We start from the raw sequence: 20,355 nt of genomic DNA on the forward strand, positions 1-20,355 counted from the left end.
GGGCTAAAGAATGGTGATGGATTAAACCCAGATCAGTTGACTGGGGGTGAGTGTTTGATTTGCTCAAACGCTCCGTCCATCATCCCCTTTTGTATCGCTTTGTTCGCCCTAAGTGTGGCAGGGTATGCTCAGACGTGAGTCCATTGCTCTCTTGGCCACTGGATTCAAGATTGCCTGGCTGATGAGGATTATGAATCCCAAACCGGTCCCAGGATGCTTGTTTCCGGTCCAGGGAAGACATGGCTTGGCAGTTCGGGCTGGACTGTTCCCATGAGGCACAGGGTCAGACTGATTTGCTTATGGCCATGTCTGAACTGGAGTGGCTGAGTGGGCTAAAGAATGGTGATGGATTAAACCCAGATCAGTTGACTGGGGGTGAGTGTTTGATTTGCTCAAACGCTCCATCCATCATCCCCTTTTGTATCGCTTTGTTCACCCTAAGTGTGGATTCAAGGTAGCCTGGCTGATGAGGATTATGAATCCGAAACCGGTCCCAGGATGCTTGTTTCCGGTCCAGGGAAGACATGGCTTGGCAGTTCGGGCTGGACTGTTCCCATGAGGCACAGGGTCAGACTGATTTGCATATGGCCATGTCTGAATTGGGGTGGCTGAGTGGGCTAAAGAATGGTGATGGATTAAACCAAGATCAGTTGACTGGGGGTGAGTGTTTGATTTGCTCAAACGCTCCGTCCATCATCCCCTTTTGTATCGCTTTGTTCGCCCTAAGTGTGGCAGGGTATGCTCAGACGTGAGTCCCTTGCTCACTTGGCCACTGGATTCAAGATAGCCTGGCTGATGAAGATTATGAATCCGAAACCGGTCCCAGGAAGCTTGGTTCCGGTCCAGGGAAGACATGGCTTGGCAGTTCGGGCTGGACTGTTCCCATGAGGCACAGGGTCAGACTGATTTGCATATGGCCATATCTGAACTGGGGTGGCTGAGTGGGCTAAAGAATGGTGATGGATTAAACCCAGATCTGTTGACTGGGGGTGAGTGTTTGATTTGCTCAAACGCTCCGTCCATCATCCCCTTTTGCATTGCTTTGTTCGCCCTAAGTATGGGAGGGTATGCTCAGACGTGAGTCCCTTGCTCACTTGGCCACTGGATTCAAGAGAGCCTGGCTGATGAGAATTATGAATCCGAAACCGGTCCCAGGATGCTTGTTTCCGGTCCAGGGAAGACATGGCTTGGCAGTTCGGGCTTGACTGTTCCCATGAGGCACAGGGTCATACTGATTTGCATATGGCGATGTCTGAACTGGGGTGGCTGAGTGGGCTAAAGAATGGTGATGGATTAAACCCAGATCAGTTGACTGGGGGGGAGTGTTTGATTTGCTCAAACGCTCCGTCCATCATCCCCTTTTGTATCGCTTTGTTCGCCCTAAGTGTGGCAGGGTATGCTCAGACGTGAGTCCCTTGCTCACTTGGCCACTGGATTCAAGATAGCCTGGCTGATGAGGATTATGAATCCGAAACCGGTCCCAGGATGCTTGTTTCCGGTCCAGGGAAGACATGGCTTGGCAGTTCGGGCTGGACTGTTCCCATGAGGCACAGGGTCAGACTGATTTGCATATGGCCATGTCTGAACTGGGGTGGCCGAGTGGGCTAAAGAATGGTGATGGATTAAACCCAGATCAGTTGACTGGGGGTGAGTGTTTGATTTGCTCAAACGCTCCGTCCATCATCCCCTTTTGTATCGCTTTGTTCGCCCTAAGTGTGCCAGGGTATGCTCAGACGTGAGTCCCTTGCTCACTTGGCCACTGGATTCTAGATAGCCTGGCTGATGAGGATTATGAATCCGGACCGGTCCCAGATGCTTGTTTTCGGTCCAGGGAAGACATGGCTTCGCAGTTCGGGCTGGACTGTTCCCATGAGGCACAGGGTCATACTGATTTACATATGTCCATGTCTGAACTGGGGTGGCTGAGTGGGCTAAAGAATGGTGATGGATTAAACCCAGATCAGTTGACAGGGGGTGAGTGTTTGATTTGCTCAAACGCTCCGTCCATCATCCCCTTTTGTATCGCTTTGTTCGCCCTAAGTGTGGCAGGGTATGCTCAGACGTGAGTCCCTTGCTCACTTGGCCACTGGATTCAAGATAGCCTGGCTGATGAGGATTATGAATCCGAAACCGGTCCCAGGATGCTTGTTTCCGGTCCAGGGAAGACATGGCTTGGCAGTTCGGGCTGGACTGTTCCCATGAGGCACAGGGTCAGACTGATTTGCATATGGCCATGTCTGAATTGGGGTGGCTGAGTGGGCTAAAGAATGGTGATGGATTAAACCAAGATCAGTTGACTGGGGGTGAGTGTTTGATTTGCTCAAACGCTCCGTCCAGCATCCCCTTTTGTATCGCTTTGTTCGCCCTAAGTGTGGCAGGGTATGCTCAGACGTGAGTCCCTTGCTCACTTGGCCACTGGATTCAAGATAGCCTGGCTGATGAAGATTATGAATCCGAAACTGGTCCCAGGAAGCTTGGTTCCGGTCCAGGGAAGACATGGCTTGGCAGTTCGGGCTGGACTGTTCCCATGAGGCACAGGGTCAGACTGATTTGCATATGGCCATATCTGAACTGGGGTGGCTGAGTGGGCTAAAGAATGGTGATGGATTAAACCCAGATCTGTTGACTGGGGGTGAGTGTTTGATTTGCTCAAACGCTCCGTCCATCATCCCCTTTTGTATCGCTTTGTTCGCCCTATGTATGGCAGGGTATGCTCAGACGTGAGTCCCTTGCTCACTTGGCCACTGGATTCAAGAGAGCCTGGCTGATGAGAATTATGAATCCGAAACCGGTCCCAGGATGCTTGTTTCCGGTCCAGGGATGTCATGGCTTGGCAGTTCGGGCTTGACTGTTCCCATGAGGCACAGGGTCATACTGATTTGCATATGGCGATGTCTGAACTGGGGTGGCTGAGTGGGCTAAAGAATGGTGATGGATTAAACCCAGATCAGTTGACTGGGGGTGAGTGTTTGATTTGCTCAAACGCTCCGTCCATCATCCCCTTTTGTATCGCTTTGTTCGCCCTAAGTGTGGCAGGGTATGCTCAGACGTGAGTCCCTTGCTCACTTGGCCACTGGATTCAAGATAGCCTGGCTGATGAGGATTATGAATCCGAAACCGGTCCCAGGATGCTTGTTTCCGGTCCAGGGAAGACATGGCTTGGCAGCTCGGGCTGGACTGTTCCCATGAGGCACAGGGTCAGACTGATTTGCATATGTCCATGTCTGAACTGGGGTGGCTGAGTGGGCTAAAGAATGGTGATGGATTAAACCCAGATCAGTTGACAGGGGGTGAGTGTTTAATTTGCTCAAACGCTCCGTCCATCATCCCCTTTTGTATCGCTTTGTTCGCCCTAAGTGTGGCAGGGTATGCTCAGACGTGAGTCCCTTGCTCACTTGGCCACTGGATTCAAGATAGCCTGGCTGATGAGGATTATGAATCCGAAACCGGTCCCAGGATGCTTGTTTCCGGTCCAGGGAAGACATGGCTTGGCAGTTCGGGCTGGACTGTTCCCATGAGGCACAGGGTCAGACTGATTTGCATATGTCTGAACTGGGATGGCTGAGTGGGCTAAAGAATGGTTATGGATTAAACCCAGATCAGTTGACTGGGGGTGAGTGTTTGATTTGCTCAAACGCTCCGTCCATCATCCCCTTTTGTATCGACTTATCTTTAAATGGAAGGGGGCGCTGCACCAGCTTCGATCCATGAGGGAGACGTGTGCTTTACTGGGCATCGACAACGAGGAGGTTTCACAAACCTATGGGCCGTCAACGCTGCTATCGCCGACGAAATCCCTTCAATCCTCCCAGGAGAGATGGCAGCGCGTGGGATGTCAACGCTCGCCCAGAAACAACCTTAAACCAGACCCCACAACGATGGCGCAGGAACAAGCGGCGGCTATACTGGAGGTGTCCAAGGAAACGACAATTGAGACTTGATGCAGAGATTACTGGGGGTTTCAACGCACCTTCACTGCACGGGGCTGGGGGGGGCGGGGTGGGGGGCCAATGGGGTAGCCACTGCCACACACTCCTTTTCTTCCTATTACTACGGGCCTGAACTACGTGGGACCGGCCTGAGACTATGGTTTGCAATTTGGAACTTCAAGTTGAGGTTGGGAAGGGGAGGGGTAGGGGGAGGGGAGAGCCTTGACATGTGTGACATACAGCCTAACACACAAGATTTCTTGGTTGGGGTGGGAGTTGAGGGGGGTGGGCTCCAGGGGGGGTTGTTCTGGCAGTTCTTTTGAAGGAGATTTGCTTGCAGGGTGGGCACCCCTCTGTCCTTTCCCTTTATTTTGGGTTTTCTTTCGTCCCTTGTCCCATAGGCTATCCAGAGCCCTTGTGCCAACATTGAGAGACGATGACTCATTCCAGACCCTTAACGTGCGAGGGCTCAATAAGCCCATTAAAAGGCGAGAGGTCCTGTCCCAGGTAGAACACTCCAAGGCCGACATCTGCCTCCTACAAGAGACTCATTTACTGCCTAAAGACCAACATCAACTTAAATCCTGTGCCTTCCCCACGCAACTTTTCTCGTCCTCTGCCAAGAAAGCGGCAGGGGTAGCAATATTAGTGTCCAGATCATTCCCGGGCACGGTGCTTCAGCGGGAGGCAGAGATAAAGGGGCGATTGATAGTATACCGTTACCTGATAGCAGGCCAGACACTAGTGGTAGGCTCTCTATATGCGCCCAATGAGGGACAGAAAGCCTTTCTCCAGCAAGCGCTAACTGCTGCCACAGCTAACACTGATAGATTTTTACTATTGGGGGGCGATCTTAACTTAGTCTTCCATAACACAGCTGACCGCTCCTGCCAACGGTCGGGTCAGGTGGGGGCTCTTTCTAAGTCAGGACAGGCGCACCTCAGGGATTTGGGCCTTATTGACCTGTGGAGACACATACACCCACGTAGCGCTTCCTACACCTATCACTCGGGGGCCCATAAATCCTATGCCAGGCTCGATTATTTTCTCTGCGCCTCCACGCTGGTGCAAAGAACCCAAGACATAGACATCCTACCGGCGTCCCTGTCAGATCACTCCCCGATGGTAGCGACCTTCCTTTTTCCGGCTGTCCCGATGCCGCAGCGGCATTGGCGCCTTAGAGAGGCACTCCTCCATACCCCATCGACAATAGACCGGATCAAGACCCACTACCTGACCCACAATGCCAACGCTGACACTACGCGGGCGACACAGTGGGCTGCTCTTAAAGTGGTCGTGCGAGGCGAGTTGATATCTATCGCCACAGCTAACAACAAAGAGCGGGCGCAGAAGCGGGCCGAAATTGCGCAGCGAGTGGCTGAGCTGGACCAATTGCATCAGCGGACGGGAGCGACACAGGTTTGGCGTCAATTATGTGCGGAGAGGAAAATGCTGGCGGTTTTGGATCAAGACAAAGCGGAATATGCGGCCCTCTGCTTTTGGCAGGCCTACTATACCGGGGGAGACAGATGCGGGCGCCTACTGGCAAACAAGCTGCAAGAACAGCGCCAGCGACAGGGGGTACAGGCCATCCAAACCGCCCAAGGGGACTTGGTGTCAGATGAAGCGACGATAGCAAAGACTTTTGGGGCTTTTTAGGAGTCCCTTTACGCTGGTGACACCCTTGACCACCATGCAGGTGAGAGATATCTGCAGGAGGCACGCCTTCCCTCCCTGACCTCGGCGCTGGCAGATTTTCTAGACAGACCCATCGGCCTCGAGGAGGTGGTGTCGGTCATTTCACGTCTGAAACTGGGGAAATCGCCCGGCCCAGACGGGTATCCAGCAGTGTTTTACAAAACATTCTGCCAGCAGGTGGCCCCCCTGCTACGAGACCTTTTTAACACATTTACCCAGCCTGGCGTGATCCCTGCAGAATTGCTGGAAGCCGCAATTTCGGTCATTCCCAAACCCGGCAGAGACGCGACCCGCTGTAGCTCGTACAGGCCAATCTCGCTTCTGAACATAGATTTTAAATTGTACACAGGCATCCTGGCATGCCGATTAGCACCTCAGCTGATAGAGCCGGATCAAGCCGGCTTCATACCTCAGCGCCAAACCAGCGATAACACAAAGCGAGTTCTCCACCTTATCAAGGCAGGGTCGCGCACGTGACCAGATTGCATGCTACTGGCCATAGACGCCGAAAAGGCGTTCAATAGGGTGCACTGGCCCTATCTGGAACAGTTCTGGCACTCCTTTGGACTGGGTGACGCTCTCTGCACTCGTATCCTGAACAGCTATAGATTGCCTAATGCCACAGTGCGCGTCAACGTCCACACTTCCCCCTGCTTCCCGATCGGCAGAGGGACTAGGCAGGGGTGTCCGCTGTCCCCTCTCTTGTTCGCCCTTTATTTGGAGCCATTGGCGCAAAGAATCCGGCAACACGACCTGATCAAGGGAATCAAATTTAGAGGAGACATGCACAAAATCAGCCTATATGCTGATGATATTTTACTCTCCCTTACCGACCCAGTCCAATCCCTCCATGCGCTCTTTGTTGAATTACACACCTTCGCGCTCGCTTCTGGGTTTAAGATTAACACCGATAAGTCGGTCGCCCTAAACATCTCCCTGTCCCCTGAGACGCTGGCCGCAGTACAGGAGGAACACTCACTACAGTGGTCCAGCTCCACGGTTCCATACTCTGTCCCCGCCACCATAGAAGCAAACTACGCTAGGCTTCACACAAAGCTCCGAGGAGAACTCCGGAGATGGAAACGCCACTCCCTCTCCTGGTTGGGGAGGATAGCAGCCACCAAATGACGCTCTTGCCGCAGATCCTTTACCTGTTTCAGACCCTTCCCGTTCGCCCATTGACGGGGTGGATCCAACAGACACAGTCTGAACTTGCGCGCTTCATTTGGCAGGGCCGACGTCCACGCTTTAAACATGTCATTGCAATCCTACCGCCTGAACACGGCGGAGTGGGAGTACCAGACCTACAACTCTACTTCTACGCAGCACAGCTCCACAGCTTAGTGGAATGACATCAACTGGAATCTGGCAAACATTGGCTCTTCCAAGACCAGGCGGTAGCGGGCATGCCCCTGCAAGGTATTCCGTTTCTCCCCAAACAGTATCAACCGCCTAATGTCTACGCCTCCCAGATCACTAGCACAGTCATGGAGGTGTGGGATCGAGTTGCCTCTAAACATGAGTTCACATCCTTCCTGTCCCCCCTGACTCCGCTATTCGCTAACCCTGACTTCACACCAGGCCTCGATCCTAAAGCATTCGCGTCATGGCGGAGTTCCCCCTGCAAACCCTGGGACATCTCTTTAACCTGACCGGTATCCGCTCCTTCCAACAAATGAGAAAAGAATATGGCCTCCCAGAGAGCGATAGGTTACCCTACCTACAAGTCCGAGACTGGGCTCTTCAGCCGCAGGTTAGGCCGGGAGCGAACCGTCATCTCACTCCCTATGAAAACTCGCTAGTCACTCGCACGTCGGATAAAAAATTGATCTCCGACCAGTACCAGCACCTCCTTACCATGACCATTTTCACATACAATGCAGGTAGGAATAGATGGGAGCGGGAGCTGGGGAGGACACTCACATTCAAGGAATGGCACGGGATATACCACAGAGCTAGGCACTCCGAATATCACACAGGCCTGACCGAAACTCTAACCAAGGTGGCTACCTACTGGTACCATACTCCTGAGCGCCTGCATCACTTCGACCCCCGCATTAGCGACCGCCGCTGGAGAGGGTGTGGGGAATGTGGCACACTGGAACATCTGCTGTGGAGTTGTGATCGCCTACAGGGATACTGGAGCTCCATCTTAGATGACATAGACTCCCACCTTGATACCCAACTCCCTCGGTTCCCTGCATACATCTTATTGGGGCTACCTAATGCCTTGATGTACCCCTTGAAATCACGGAAGGGTCGTCTCATCGCTATTGCACTAGGGGCAGCTATACAAAACATCTTAGCACGCTGGAGGACAACACAGGCCCCCCCACACACGGGCTGGCTCCATAGAATGTGGATGGTGCTCGGTATGGAGAAATTATCACTTGTGCAGGCGGGGAGGGGGGACGAATTCCCAGAATTGTGGCGGCCCTTTTTGACACTACATACCGGGGATTTTCAAGAACTGAGTTGCCCACGCTACCTCCTCCTTTTGGGGTTGGCAGATACTCCGATTCCCGAACAGAGGGGACCTGTGCGGAAACGAAAGGCCATACAATGTTGATTCATTCACCTTCCCACTTTTTTTAGCGGGGTTTCCCCACTTTGAGTTGGGACAGAGGGAAGTGGGTGGGGGTGGGACATGCTGTCTTGTTTGCGGGTGTTGTATGCGATCTGTATCGTTGCCCTCCACCTTCTGCATGACCTTAATGTATCGGACTTTGTCTTGCTTTGCCTGCTGGGACAACTGGGACAACTGGGATCCTTTTGTTTTGTTTTACTGAAACTTAAATAAAAGAGACTTTAATAAAAGAGTTAAACCATAAAGAGATAGAATGACACAATTAATCACTATAACAAAGTGAGGAAGTGGCATCACCCCCATTAAAACGGAACTACAGTCCAAGCAGTCTAATGACACCCACCATTTCGGCATTTGTAAGCCTTTGATTGGATGAAACCAACTATTGAGGGCTTTAGCCAGACTGAATTAAATTAAAGGCTTGGGAAACCTTGAATCGACGATAAGTCAAGTGGAAGAAAATCGTGAAGTTGATGTTTAAAGCCATGTTCTCTGGATTCAGGGCAGCTATGATGCCCTGCCTGCAAGTCCAAATTCCCGCTTTGTACCATTTGAACATGAGCTGATGTTAGAAAGAACTTTCAAGTGTATTAAGACTAAACTCACTCTAAAGCAGGCAATCAACCAACTGCATCCATGCGCTTGAACCTTCATACTTCAAATCCAATATCAACAAGGGGAACAATTATCCCATCTTGGTATGAATAATGAACAGGATCTGGGTATTAGCTCATGTGCATAAAAAAGAGGATCAGGGAGTGATAAAGGTCCAGCATACACCCCCCCCAAAAAATCTAGTCAAACAAAGAGTATGCAGGTCCTATTAATACCTAAGGATAACCCAACTAGTGTTCCCTTAGCAAGGTATGGCTAGGGTAAATATTTATATTTGGGAGCAAAGGTCCTCACCCACCGTACTCAGTGGCATGTTACATCATCGGTGTTAGAACTGGGGGTCTCTAGTTGGCACAGGTTGGCACTTATGACAAATAGGGACCCTTACTTCTAGTCAGGGTAAGGGGGATACACTCTTTAGATAACCCCTGCTCACCCCCTTGGTAGCTTGGCACGAGCAGACAGGCTGATCAAAGGCAATGTGTAAAATATTTGTACCAACACTCACAGTAACACAGTGAAAACGCCTCAAACTGACTCCACAACAGTTTAGAAAAACAGAGGTATTTAATCTAAACTACACAAGACCAAAACAACAAAAATTCAACATACACAGTTCAAGAATATGGTTTTAAAAGAGTTCTTAAGGTTGCGTTAAAATAATCCACAGTTGCATCACGTTTTAGCCAACAGTACCTTTAGATGCGACAAAAGTTCCAAGTGAAAGCTGCAGCGTTGAAAAGTAAGAGATGCCTCACTCCTGAGACCCTGGGGAGGCGATGTGACAATCCCGCTGGACGCAGCGGGCGTGTTGCGGTGACTCTTATCTGTATGGGGAGGGATGCGATACCTTGCGTGGATTCCGGTGCACAGGTTTCGGTGGAAGCGGCTCACAAAAGGTGAGATGCAACGATCTTCAGGGCGGCGACGATCTCCGGTGCGGCAATGATGCGTGGCTCAGCAGCGAACTTCTACTCTCGTGGCCCCTCGATGCGATGGCTCTGCGACGACTCTTGCAGCGACGTGATGCGGTCCGCAAGCAAGCGGTGCGATGATCTCACCCAGTGACGACAGGCTATGCGACGATACTCGCAGCAATGGTAATCTTTACGCACCAGCCTGGTGCGACCCGCAAACGAAGGATGCGACGACTCTGGCAGTGGCAACAGGCCCTGCGACGATCTCGGCCTTCATAGCGACGGGAATTTCCTTGCACTGACGGGGATGGATAGCCCTGGAGCACTTTGTTGGCATGATTCCTTCTCTCCTTTCACAGTGCAGGGCTAAGACATCAGACGCACCACAGGGGGTGGAGCCAGCACTGTGGGGGCAGGCACAGTTCTATTCAGGTCCCAGGTGCAACTCCTCCCTCCCATATAGATGTAGCTCTCTCTATTCACCACTGGGCGAACTCATTCTGTCTTCTGGAATCGCCCAGCTCTGTCACTCACAAACCAGACAGTCAATTCACAAACAGCCAAAGGCACACAGAAAGGTCAGACAAGAAAGCACTCACTTTCTAAAAGTGCTGTTTTCAAACACAGGATTTAAAAACCATCTTTCCTAAAACATGTGTTATTAAATTCTGAGTTCAGGGATTCCAGACTGTTATGTCCTATCTTGCTCCTATGGGAAGATATGAAGGTAACCACTGTACACAGCATTCCCAATTATAGCCTATGGGCAAGATAGCCTTACAATAGTGAAAAAAATGGCTGTAATTCACTACCAGAGCATGTCACCCACACTTGTACATGCTCTACCTTTCACATACACTGCACCCTGCCCAGGGGGGTAACCTTGGGCCTTCCATAGGGTTGTCCAATGTGTACGGAAAGGGAAGGGTTGGGCCTGTTCAGTGGGGACACTGGCCAGGTTCACATGGCAGTCCACAGACTGCACACAGGCACTGCGGTGGCAGGCCTGAAACACCATTTTAGGGCTACTCATGTGGGTGGCACAATCAGTGCTGCAGGCCTACTAGTAGCATTTGAATCACTCACCAGCCCTGGCACACTCAGTGCACTTTACTTGGGACTTCTTGGTGATACAAATATGCCAATCATGGATAACCAATTACAATAACAATTTACACAGAGAGCATATGCACTTTAGCACTGATCAGCAGTGGTAAAGTGCCCAGAGTCCTATTGCCAACAACCACAGGTCAGGAAAAACAAGGGAGGAAGAAGCAAAAAGTTAGGCGATAACCCTGCAAAAAGGGCCATTTCCAACAATCAGCATTTCCTAGTTAGGGAGGCATTGCAATGCCCAATGCTCTTTACTAGAGTTCTTTTGCTTGGTTTGCCATTGAAAACCTGTAGTAAAGATATTTTATGGGAGAAGGCCAGAGTTGAAGTAAGTGCAATATTCAAATTAACAAAGGACCTCCACCTCACTAGTTTATTCTTGTTGTAGTTCTTGTAAAGAGATAAAAAGCAAAGTGGAACATGAAAGAAAATATTTTTCCTCATTCTCAAGGTGTGGTCAATCTAAATATATGGGCAACATGTTTCTTGCCGTTCGAGAAGTCAAAATATTCTGTGGAAATTGGTCAGGACCTGGTGATTCCTAATCTACACTAGGTTAGTACTAAGATTCAATAATAGTAAAGTGCCCAAGGTTAGTAACCCCCAATACAGTGTGGGAAAATAAGTTCCTCTCACACTATGTAGAAATACTGTCATTAAAACCTCTGACCCAACCACAACAAGTGTTGGGCCCCTTAGGAATTGCAGGAACTCAGTGCACCACTGAATGTGTGGTTTGGACATCAGATAGGACACTGCAGTCGAACCTATCCAATCAACGTAATCCTGGCGGTACTTCTGCAATTCTGCCCTTCTTACAGAGCAGTAAAGCAGTCTTTCTGAGTCTAACACTGGTCCAGAGCTGAACTGAAGAGTTGAGTCTGAGGGTCCATAATGTATACTGTGTGACCACTTTGAAGTAGGAGAAGCTTCTGAAGGTTTCCAGCACCAGTGGGGCTTGGAATTTCCTGCCTACTTGTCCTGGAACCGGCTTGTCTGGGGTCACAAGAGACTAGGGTCAAACCTTTTGTGAGTGCGCTGGACAGGGCCTATGTGATGTGCAAGTGTGGCAGGTGACAGCTCCTCCGCCTCATCAAGTTAAAGATGACCCATCTGCCAACACCTATTCCCCCTTTGTCTCACTGTCTGGGATAAAGACACAACGACCAACTGCCAGATACACCTAGTCATGTGACCTAGGACACAGGCTGCAGCCACCAAATGGTTGGACAAGAAAATTCCAACTTTCTAAATGTAATTATAGAGTGGGAGAACCCAATAAACCCTTGGAGGTTTGGGCAAATCTGGTGGAATTAGGTACAGTGTGCCAACAAAGGATTTTATTCAGAAAATATAGTTCCACCAGAATCTTCAGTTTTGATTATACCCTGTTAATGCTGATATATAAATGAAAATATATATTTTTACATACATTATAAGATACTCCTGTGTGTTTTGTGTTGTTTTGATCTTTTGCGCATTGATCGCACAATTTATTGAATTTGTTTGCACTGGTTCACAGTTTGGAAATATTGAATAATCTTAATATAACTCAAAAGGAACAATGGGCCATATTATCAAGAAAGGGCAATACATTATCGTCGCTTTTATCGGCAGGAAACTGCCGCTAAAGCGGCGATAATGGGCTGGATAATATGCCCTTGTGAATTCCCATAGAAGCCCAGGTTCTGGTGTTAACCTGGGCTTCTATTGGAATTCACAAGGGCATATTATCAAGCCCATTATTGCCGCTTGCAGTTTCCTGCCGATAAAAGCGGCAATAATGTATCGCCCTTTCTTGATAATATGGCCCTATATTTTCTGAATAAAATCCTTTGTTGGCACACTGTATCTGATCTAACCAACTTTCTAAATGTGGCATTTTCGGAATTGTGACTTAAAATTCAACTTTACCATTAAAGATCGTTTTAAATTACACATTGTTAGATACCAAACTCGATATTCCTACCTGCTCCCAATTGAAAGTTTTCATGTATTAAATGTTATAGGCTAACCCAATGTTATCTTATGGGAGAGGTAGGCCTTTTGATAGAGACACATGAATTTAAGAGCTTCTGACTACCAGGACATGTAACAGTTAAAAGTACATGTCCAACTTTGAAAATACACACACCTTGCCCTATGGGTTGTTTAGGGCCTACCGTAGGGGTGACCCATATGTATTTAAAAAGGAAGGTTTAGGCCAGACAAAAGGTGTATTTTGTCAGGTCGAAATACTAGTTCAAAACTGCACACAGGCTGCAATAGAAAGCCTGAGACATGTTTAAAGCATTATTCAAGTGGGTGGCACAATAAGTGCCCCAGGCACATGTGGCACCCCTTAACCAGGGACTTACAAGTACATTAAATGTGCCAACTGGGTGTAAGCCAAAATAACTATGCTTAAAGGAGAGAACACAAGCACCTTAGCACTGGTTAGCAGTGGTAAAGTGAGCAGAGACCTAAGGCCAGCAAAAACAAGATCAGCAAAAAGAGGAAATTGAAGCAAAAAGTTTTGGGGAAGACCACCCACAGACTGACAGGTCTAACAATGCCCCACTTACACTTCAAAGGGCTCAACACACACACAAAAGACACTAGTCTTTTGTCACCCAAGACTTCTTGAAGCCTTCCAGAGAAAGGATTTTCCAGAACCAGATGTGGGAGTAGCATAGAAGTTTCCCCTACTTCAAAGACTATCACCAGGTACAAATAGTGGACCCTCAGAACATTTCTTCAGTATACTCCTGAGCCAGTAGAACACTTCATAAGGACTGCTTTGGATCCCCAGAAGACTGCCCTGCCACTTCAGGCCTTCCTTGGTCACACTATCTTTCCCACTATTGAATTTGATTAGGCACAAGTTGAGTACTTCTCTTGATAAAGAGTGCTTATATTTCACAATTTATGCATAATATGGTAGGCCTGAGTTGGTTATAGAAACAAACATTGATTTTGGCTGAAGCCTGCCTAGTTGATTATGAAAAGTTACATCCACTGCTGTAGGTTTAATATGTGATAATATGTTATGCAGTAAGGCTGAATTATTTAGTGTGAAAACCATATGTTAAAGCCAATAGACCTTTATGAGAGGATTGTTAATACAGTAGGTTGAGGCCTGTAGACAAGTATTTTCTCAAAGGGCCCCTACTTTTTCTAACTAGACCCCTTACTCAAGTGGGGAGGTGCATTCAATGGTCTAACCTTGTGACCAATGCAGTAGGAAGGGTTTCCACATAATGGACTCTCAAAAAAAATACAAAGGGGTTTTACTTTGAACTGCTATCCAAAAAAACATAACAAATGGCTTTACTTTCTGAACTCTCTTACAAATAAAATAGGAATGCGTTTTTTATTGTACACTATCGGATGGAAGCATTAGCAAAGGGCTTTACAATATAGACCCTCTGTCAGAAACAAATGGAAGGGGTTTTACATTGTCAATGCCGTGACAAACACAATAGGAATGTGTAAGAAATTGGGTTATTGGTTGAGGGTTGGTGAAGGCCTTCTAACACAAAAGCCATGAACCTTGTCAGTGTGAACCACAAAAGTCACTAAATAAACCTGTGCTTAACCCCTAGGACTTGGCACTTTAGCATTCAGGCTTATCTTAAAAGCAAGATGTAAAGTATTTATGCAGCACACAAACAGTAATCAAGTGAAAACACAATACAAGAACAATCCTAAACCAATTCAGAAAAAAGGATGGATACATTTTAATAAATAAAATGACACCAAAATGTTTGGACCTGTCAGCCTTGGGGTGGCCTCCCCCTACATTTTGCACTTGTGCCTCCCATTTTCACCGAACCTTTTTGTTGGACTTATGACTCTGGGCGTCTCACCTCTGCTAAACAGTTCTGAGGTGCAGGTGCTCTCCCCTAAAACATTGTGACACTGGCATACCTGCCACAGGCCTCTGCTACTGCAGTGAGGTCTAACCCTCCATAGGTTAACATTGGGGACCCCCCCTAATGGGATAATTTCTGACTAGGACCTAATAAGTATGTCATGTTTAGTCTTGTTGGAACCTGGGCAGGGAACCCTTTCCAATGATATATGGGGTTTGGGCACTACTACTTTAGAGATCCCACTTTTAGAAAGTGGACATTTTCCTGCCTACACTTAGTCTGGGCACTGCAGACTCCCCCTCCCATCCACACACTGATAGCTGCCTAGGTTGGGAGGTGGGAGTGGTGATTCACACCTTCTCCCCTTGAATGGGCTGTGAATGGCTGCCCACTGTAGCCTTAATGGCCCTGCCTTTTGTAACTGTGACAGCCAGGTCAGGGAAGGCAGGGAACATCCCAGAACTCCCTGGACTCTACCAGAAACCCCTGCCCCCAGACCCTTCCAGAGACTTCTACCACCTTCTAGTAACTAGACTGTAGGGTATAAAAGGGAGGGTCCTGGCCTCACATCTCTGTTACACTGTTGGGCTATGAGGGAACTCTGCTGGAGTGAAGACTGCTGTGCTAAGAGGATTGCCACCTTTGCTGGGACTGACTGCTCCAAGGAATTGCTGCCCCACGCTTGCTGCGCTGCCGCTTGCCTGCTGATCCTGCCCTGCTAAGAGAGGACCTATCAAACATCTCCAGAGTGTCTCCATAGAAGGAAGGACTGATCCCCTGGGCACTGGGATCACCAGGACAGTAAAAACACCAAGGACTGTCCCTGCAGCTTGTGAAACTGCTCTGCTGCAGAACGGAACAAAAAGGACAATAATGATCTGTAATCTTTCTATAAACCACCCTGCAGCACTGTAAATCACCGCCGGCTGGGGACCCTAATTGAACTGTGAGGCGCTGTGAGGAAGAAGCGCCGTTAGCCTAACTCATCGCCGTCTCCCGGGACCTGAAGGCACCGTGGAGCGCCGGGCCAAGGAGAACTGTGTGCCCGGGAAATCACCGCCGCCGCCCGGGACAGGAATGCGCTGAGAAGTACCGTGCAAGGACGGTAGCGCTGTGTCAAAGGAGCGTTGTGTGGTTGCGACCCACACACTACTGAAGGAGGCGCTGTGTGTATACTTTACCGCTGCTAGCCCGGGTTTCAAATATATTGAACTCTGCCTCCCCGTAATTGCCACCACGGCCCGGGAGCTTTGGGAGCCCTGGGTGTGTAACCCCCAGTGTCAGGGGGAAGCCGCACTGGGATTGGTTCTCAACTGGGGCGTCGCCTGGCAATGAGGGGCTCGTACCGAAGAGGAAGCAGTGCCAAGAGAAGGAAACGCGAGGCGTCGCCAGGAAACTCAACCGCGTTTCAAGAATCAGCTACTGCTGCGTCTGGTGTAACGCTGAACTTCCTGAGGGACAGAGGTGGTGTGGGTTACTGCCTTCTTGGCAATCAGAGGACCCTCGTGCCCGTACTAGGTAACACTCAGAGCAGGGGTTGGAATTCCCACAGGCGGGGCTGCTTAGGGACTGTTGAAACACTCCCCCTGTGATCGAGCCGCCCGTTTCGATAGAGCGCTGGTCCTTTTGGAGTTAACTCTGCGTGGGGGCTAACAGGGGCTGAGTAATTTTCCTTACAACGGAACTGGGTGGCAGTACGTCGCTAGAGCTCTCACCAGTGGGACTGAGAAACGCCTCCCCTTTGGGACCGGGTCAGTCCTTTGGAACTGGCTCACTTTACACTGGTAATGAAGAGGAAGTCTTACCAAAGAGTAAGAAACTGTCCTGAGCACTCTTTAAAGCACAATCGTGCGTAGTAAAATGATAATTGTTAGGAAACTGGTGAGTTTTCGGAAAGAAATTTATTCCATTGTTATGAATCCAAATGCAAGTTCATGATAACAATAATGGTTGTATTCAAATTTCAAAAGTTCATTTCAAAGCAGATCCATTGTAGATTCATGGAATGAGATTAACAGATGGTAAGATGGAAAAACCCCAATGCATTTCGTTCTACATTAGAACTTCTTCAGGGGGATATAATTTCTAAAAAGAAAAGCAAAAAGAAAACTTTGTCGATGGCTGTAATATACAGGAACTTGAAAAACACACAAACGTGCGCCCAGTGAAACAAAGAGTTAAGAGGGCCACCACCCGTCACGTAATCAGAACACCATGTGGAGACGCCAGGTAAAGCCAAAGGAGTGGGTGAATAAACTGAATAAATGTGGTAGTAAACATACGGAAATAACACTGATGATTGTAAACCCAGCGTTTGAAATGTTAGCAAGTGAAACGCCAATTATTAATAATGTGCAAAAAATATTCGAAAAGAACCAGACGAGCGCAAAGTAGACAAAAGGCAGAAACCAGGAATATGCCCGGTGATATCTGTAACTCACCACCATAGAATAACAAGAACGCATAAAGCAACTTACCCATTACCAAAGACGAACGCGTGTGTATGTAAGAACACGTCGGTAGTGTGGGACACAACCCGGAAGACGCCAGTGAACGACTAACATCCGTACTCAAGAACCCCAAGTGAATAAAAATAAAGATAGGACCAAAGCCAATAACGCGAGATAACTAGAAGTGAAAACGGACTAGAAGTACAGAGACGAGCCCCTATGGGTGAAAGAATAGACACAGAAGAATCACTCTAAACGAAAGGAGCGTGAGCGCTCACTCAAAACACCAAGAATAAATGTGTGTGAAAAAATTAAAACTGTGGAAAAATGCAAAATCAATAGCTAGATACCCATTATAAAAGTCTTGTACACATTGTAAAAGAAGCCCATCAATAAACAAAATGAAATACTGGACACAGTACAAGACAGTGTAAACAACACACAGGTCAAAGAGAGATCTCATAATTCATGGATTAAAGATGGCAACTGAGTTCAATTTTATCATTTAGCCCCTTCGGTTGAAGGGCTTGTAAAAAGTAGATCCAGTGAAGCTCACGTTGCAGCATGTACTTGGTGTTGTCTCTGTGTGGAACTTTTTCAACCATTTCCAAAATTAAGTAGCGGATTTGGCTGGGATTATGCGAGTGTGACACAAAGTGAGCTGCCAGGCTTGATTTCAAGTTCTTGGTCCTGATGTTGCTACGATGCTCATTCAGTCTGGTTTTAATTTTTCTTTCAGTTTTTCAGAGCTTCACTGGATCTACTTTTTACAAGCCCTTCAACCGAAGGGGCTAAATGATAAAATTGAACTCAGTTGCCATCTTTAATCCATGAATTATGAGATCTCTCTTTGACCTGTGTGTTGTTTACACTGTCTTGTACTGTGTCCAGTATTTCATTTTGTTTATTGATGGGCTTCTTTTACAATGTGTATAAGACTTTTATAATGGGTATCTAGCTATTGATTTTGCATTTTTCCACAGTTTTAATTTTTTCACACACATTTATTCTTGGTGTTTTGAGTGAGCGCTCACGCTCCTTTCGTTTAGAGTGATTCTTCTGTGTCTATTCTTTCACCCATAGGGGCTCGTCTCTGTACTTCTAGTCCGTTTTCACTTCTAGTTATCTCGCGTTATTGGCTTTGGTCCTATCTTTATTTTTATTCACTTGGGGTTCTTGAGTACGGATGTTAGTCGTTCACTGGCGTCTTCCGGGTTGTGTCCCACACTACCGACGTGTTCTTACATACACACGCGTTCGTCTTTGGTAATGGGTAAGTTGCTTTATGCGTTCTTGTTATTCTATGGTGGTGAGTTACAGATATCACCGGGCATATTCCTGGTTTCTGCCTTTTGTCTACTTTGCGCTCGTCTGGTTCTTTTCGAATATTTTTTGCACATTATTAATAATTGGCGTTTCACTTGCTAACATTTCAAACGCTGGGTTTACAATCATCAGTGTTATTTCCGTATGTTTACTACCACATTTATTCAGTTTATTCACCCACTCCTTTGGCTTTACCTGGCGTCTCCACATGGTGTTCTGATTACGTGACGGGTGGTGGCCCTCTTAACTCTTTGTTTCACTGGGCGCACGTTTGTGTGTTTTTCAAGTTCCTGTATATTACAGCCATCGACAAAGTTTTCTTTTTGCTTTTCTTTTTAGAAATTATATCCCCCTGAAGAAGTTCTAATGTAGAACGAAATGCATTGGGGTTTTTCCATCTTACCATCTGTTAATCTCATTCCATGAATCTACAATGGATCTGCTTTGAAATGAACTTTTGAAATTTGAATACAACCATTATTGTTATCATGAACTTGCATTTGGATTCATAACAATGGAATAAATTTCTTTCCGAAAACTCACCAGTTTCCTAACAATTATCATTTTACTACGCACGATTGTGCTTTAAAGAGTGCTCAGGACAGTTTCTTACTCTTTGGTAAGACTTCCTCTTCATTATTTGTGCCCACACCTCATGGAACCGGAAGGTGTTATCCTGAGCACCTAAAAAAAATTATTCTCACCTGGTTTTACTATTCGATAACTGATTTACCCGTTGGAGTGCAGCGGTTTGCTCTTTTGTCACTTTACACTGGGACATCAGGGCATTATTGACAGGCCAGCACACATTGGGGGCATGTTGTGATCGTCCCAGGCTGCCAAGCCAGGATCAGGTATTCTGCCATTTCCTGAGGAGCACCGCGCATCGGTAGCGCATGAAGGGTGTTATTAATTCACACCATTTCTAATAAAAGGGAGACACAGTTCCTACCAGTGACTTGCTCTAAAACTTGGAACCACTGACTGCATCAGAGGGACATGTCATGGTAATTGCTCAACCTCTGCCAATAGAGGACATATCTATTGAGAACCTCTGTGTGTGTACTGGACTCCTGTTAAGTTTTTTACCTTTGTCAAGTTACCTTCGCAACAATCTCCCCACAGACCTTATTTCTGAAAACCCTTGATTAGCTATATGTGGAGTCTACTATTTTTGGTATCTTGCATAATTTTTAGATTAAGATATTTTTATTTTTACATAAAACCAGTGTGGTGTCCCTTTTGTGAGTGCTTTTACTGTGTCACTGTCGGTGTGTGTTGCACAAATACTTTACACATTGCCCCTTAGGTTACGCCTTCCTGCTCTGCGCCAAGCTACCCTGTCGGAAACAGAGGTCCCTACTTGGACTAGGGTGCATACCCCTGCCAACTAGAGACACCGGTTCTAACAAAAACAAATTAAATCCAGTCAATAGAACCAGAGTTATGAATGATTAAAGTTTTCAGTGTAAAATAGTGCCAAAAGATCAATGCGCCAAATGTGGGTATCTGGTCATGTGAGACCGATGTAAAGTCAAAAGTTAAGGTCAATCGTGATGGATCACGGGTCAGATACACATGGTGTATTGGGTCCAGTCTCAGCTTACCTTCAGATTTAGAAGAAAATCTAAAGAAAATTCCAGAAGAAGGTAGAGTTCAATGGGACAAGATATAAGGCTGTGGCGGAGGAGGGATCGTTGTCACAGGGGATCGATGGACGAAGTCTTCATGAAGCGATCAGCGATCACAGAAAATTATCTTAGTGGGGAAAGTTGGATTCTCAGGCCAAGGAGATGGGAAGCCTGTTGGCACCGAGCCAGTGAAGATTTTTACCAGCTGACTTAGACAAATGTTTGTAAGTTGAAA

The sequence above is a fragment of the Lissotriton helveticus genome, chromosome 7, assembly GCF_964261635.1.
Source record: "Lissotriton helveticus chromosome 7, aLisHel1.1, whole genome shotgun sequence".
NCBI lineage: Eukaryota > Metazoa > Chordata > Amphibia > Caudata > Salamandridae > Lissotriton > Lissotriton helveticus.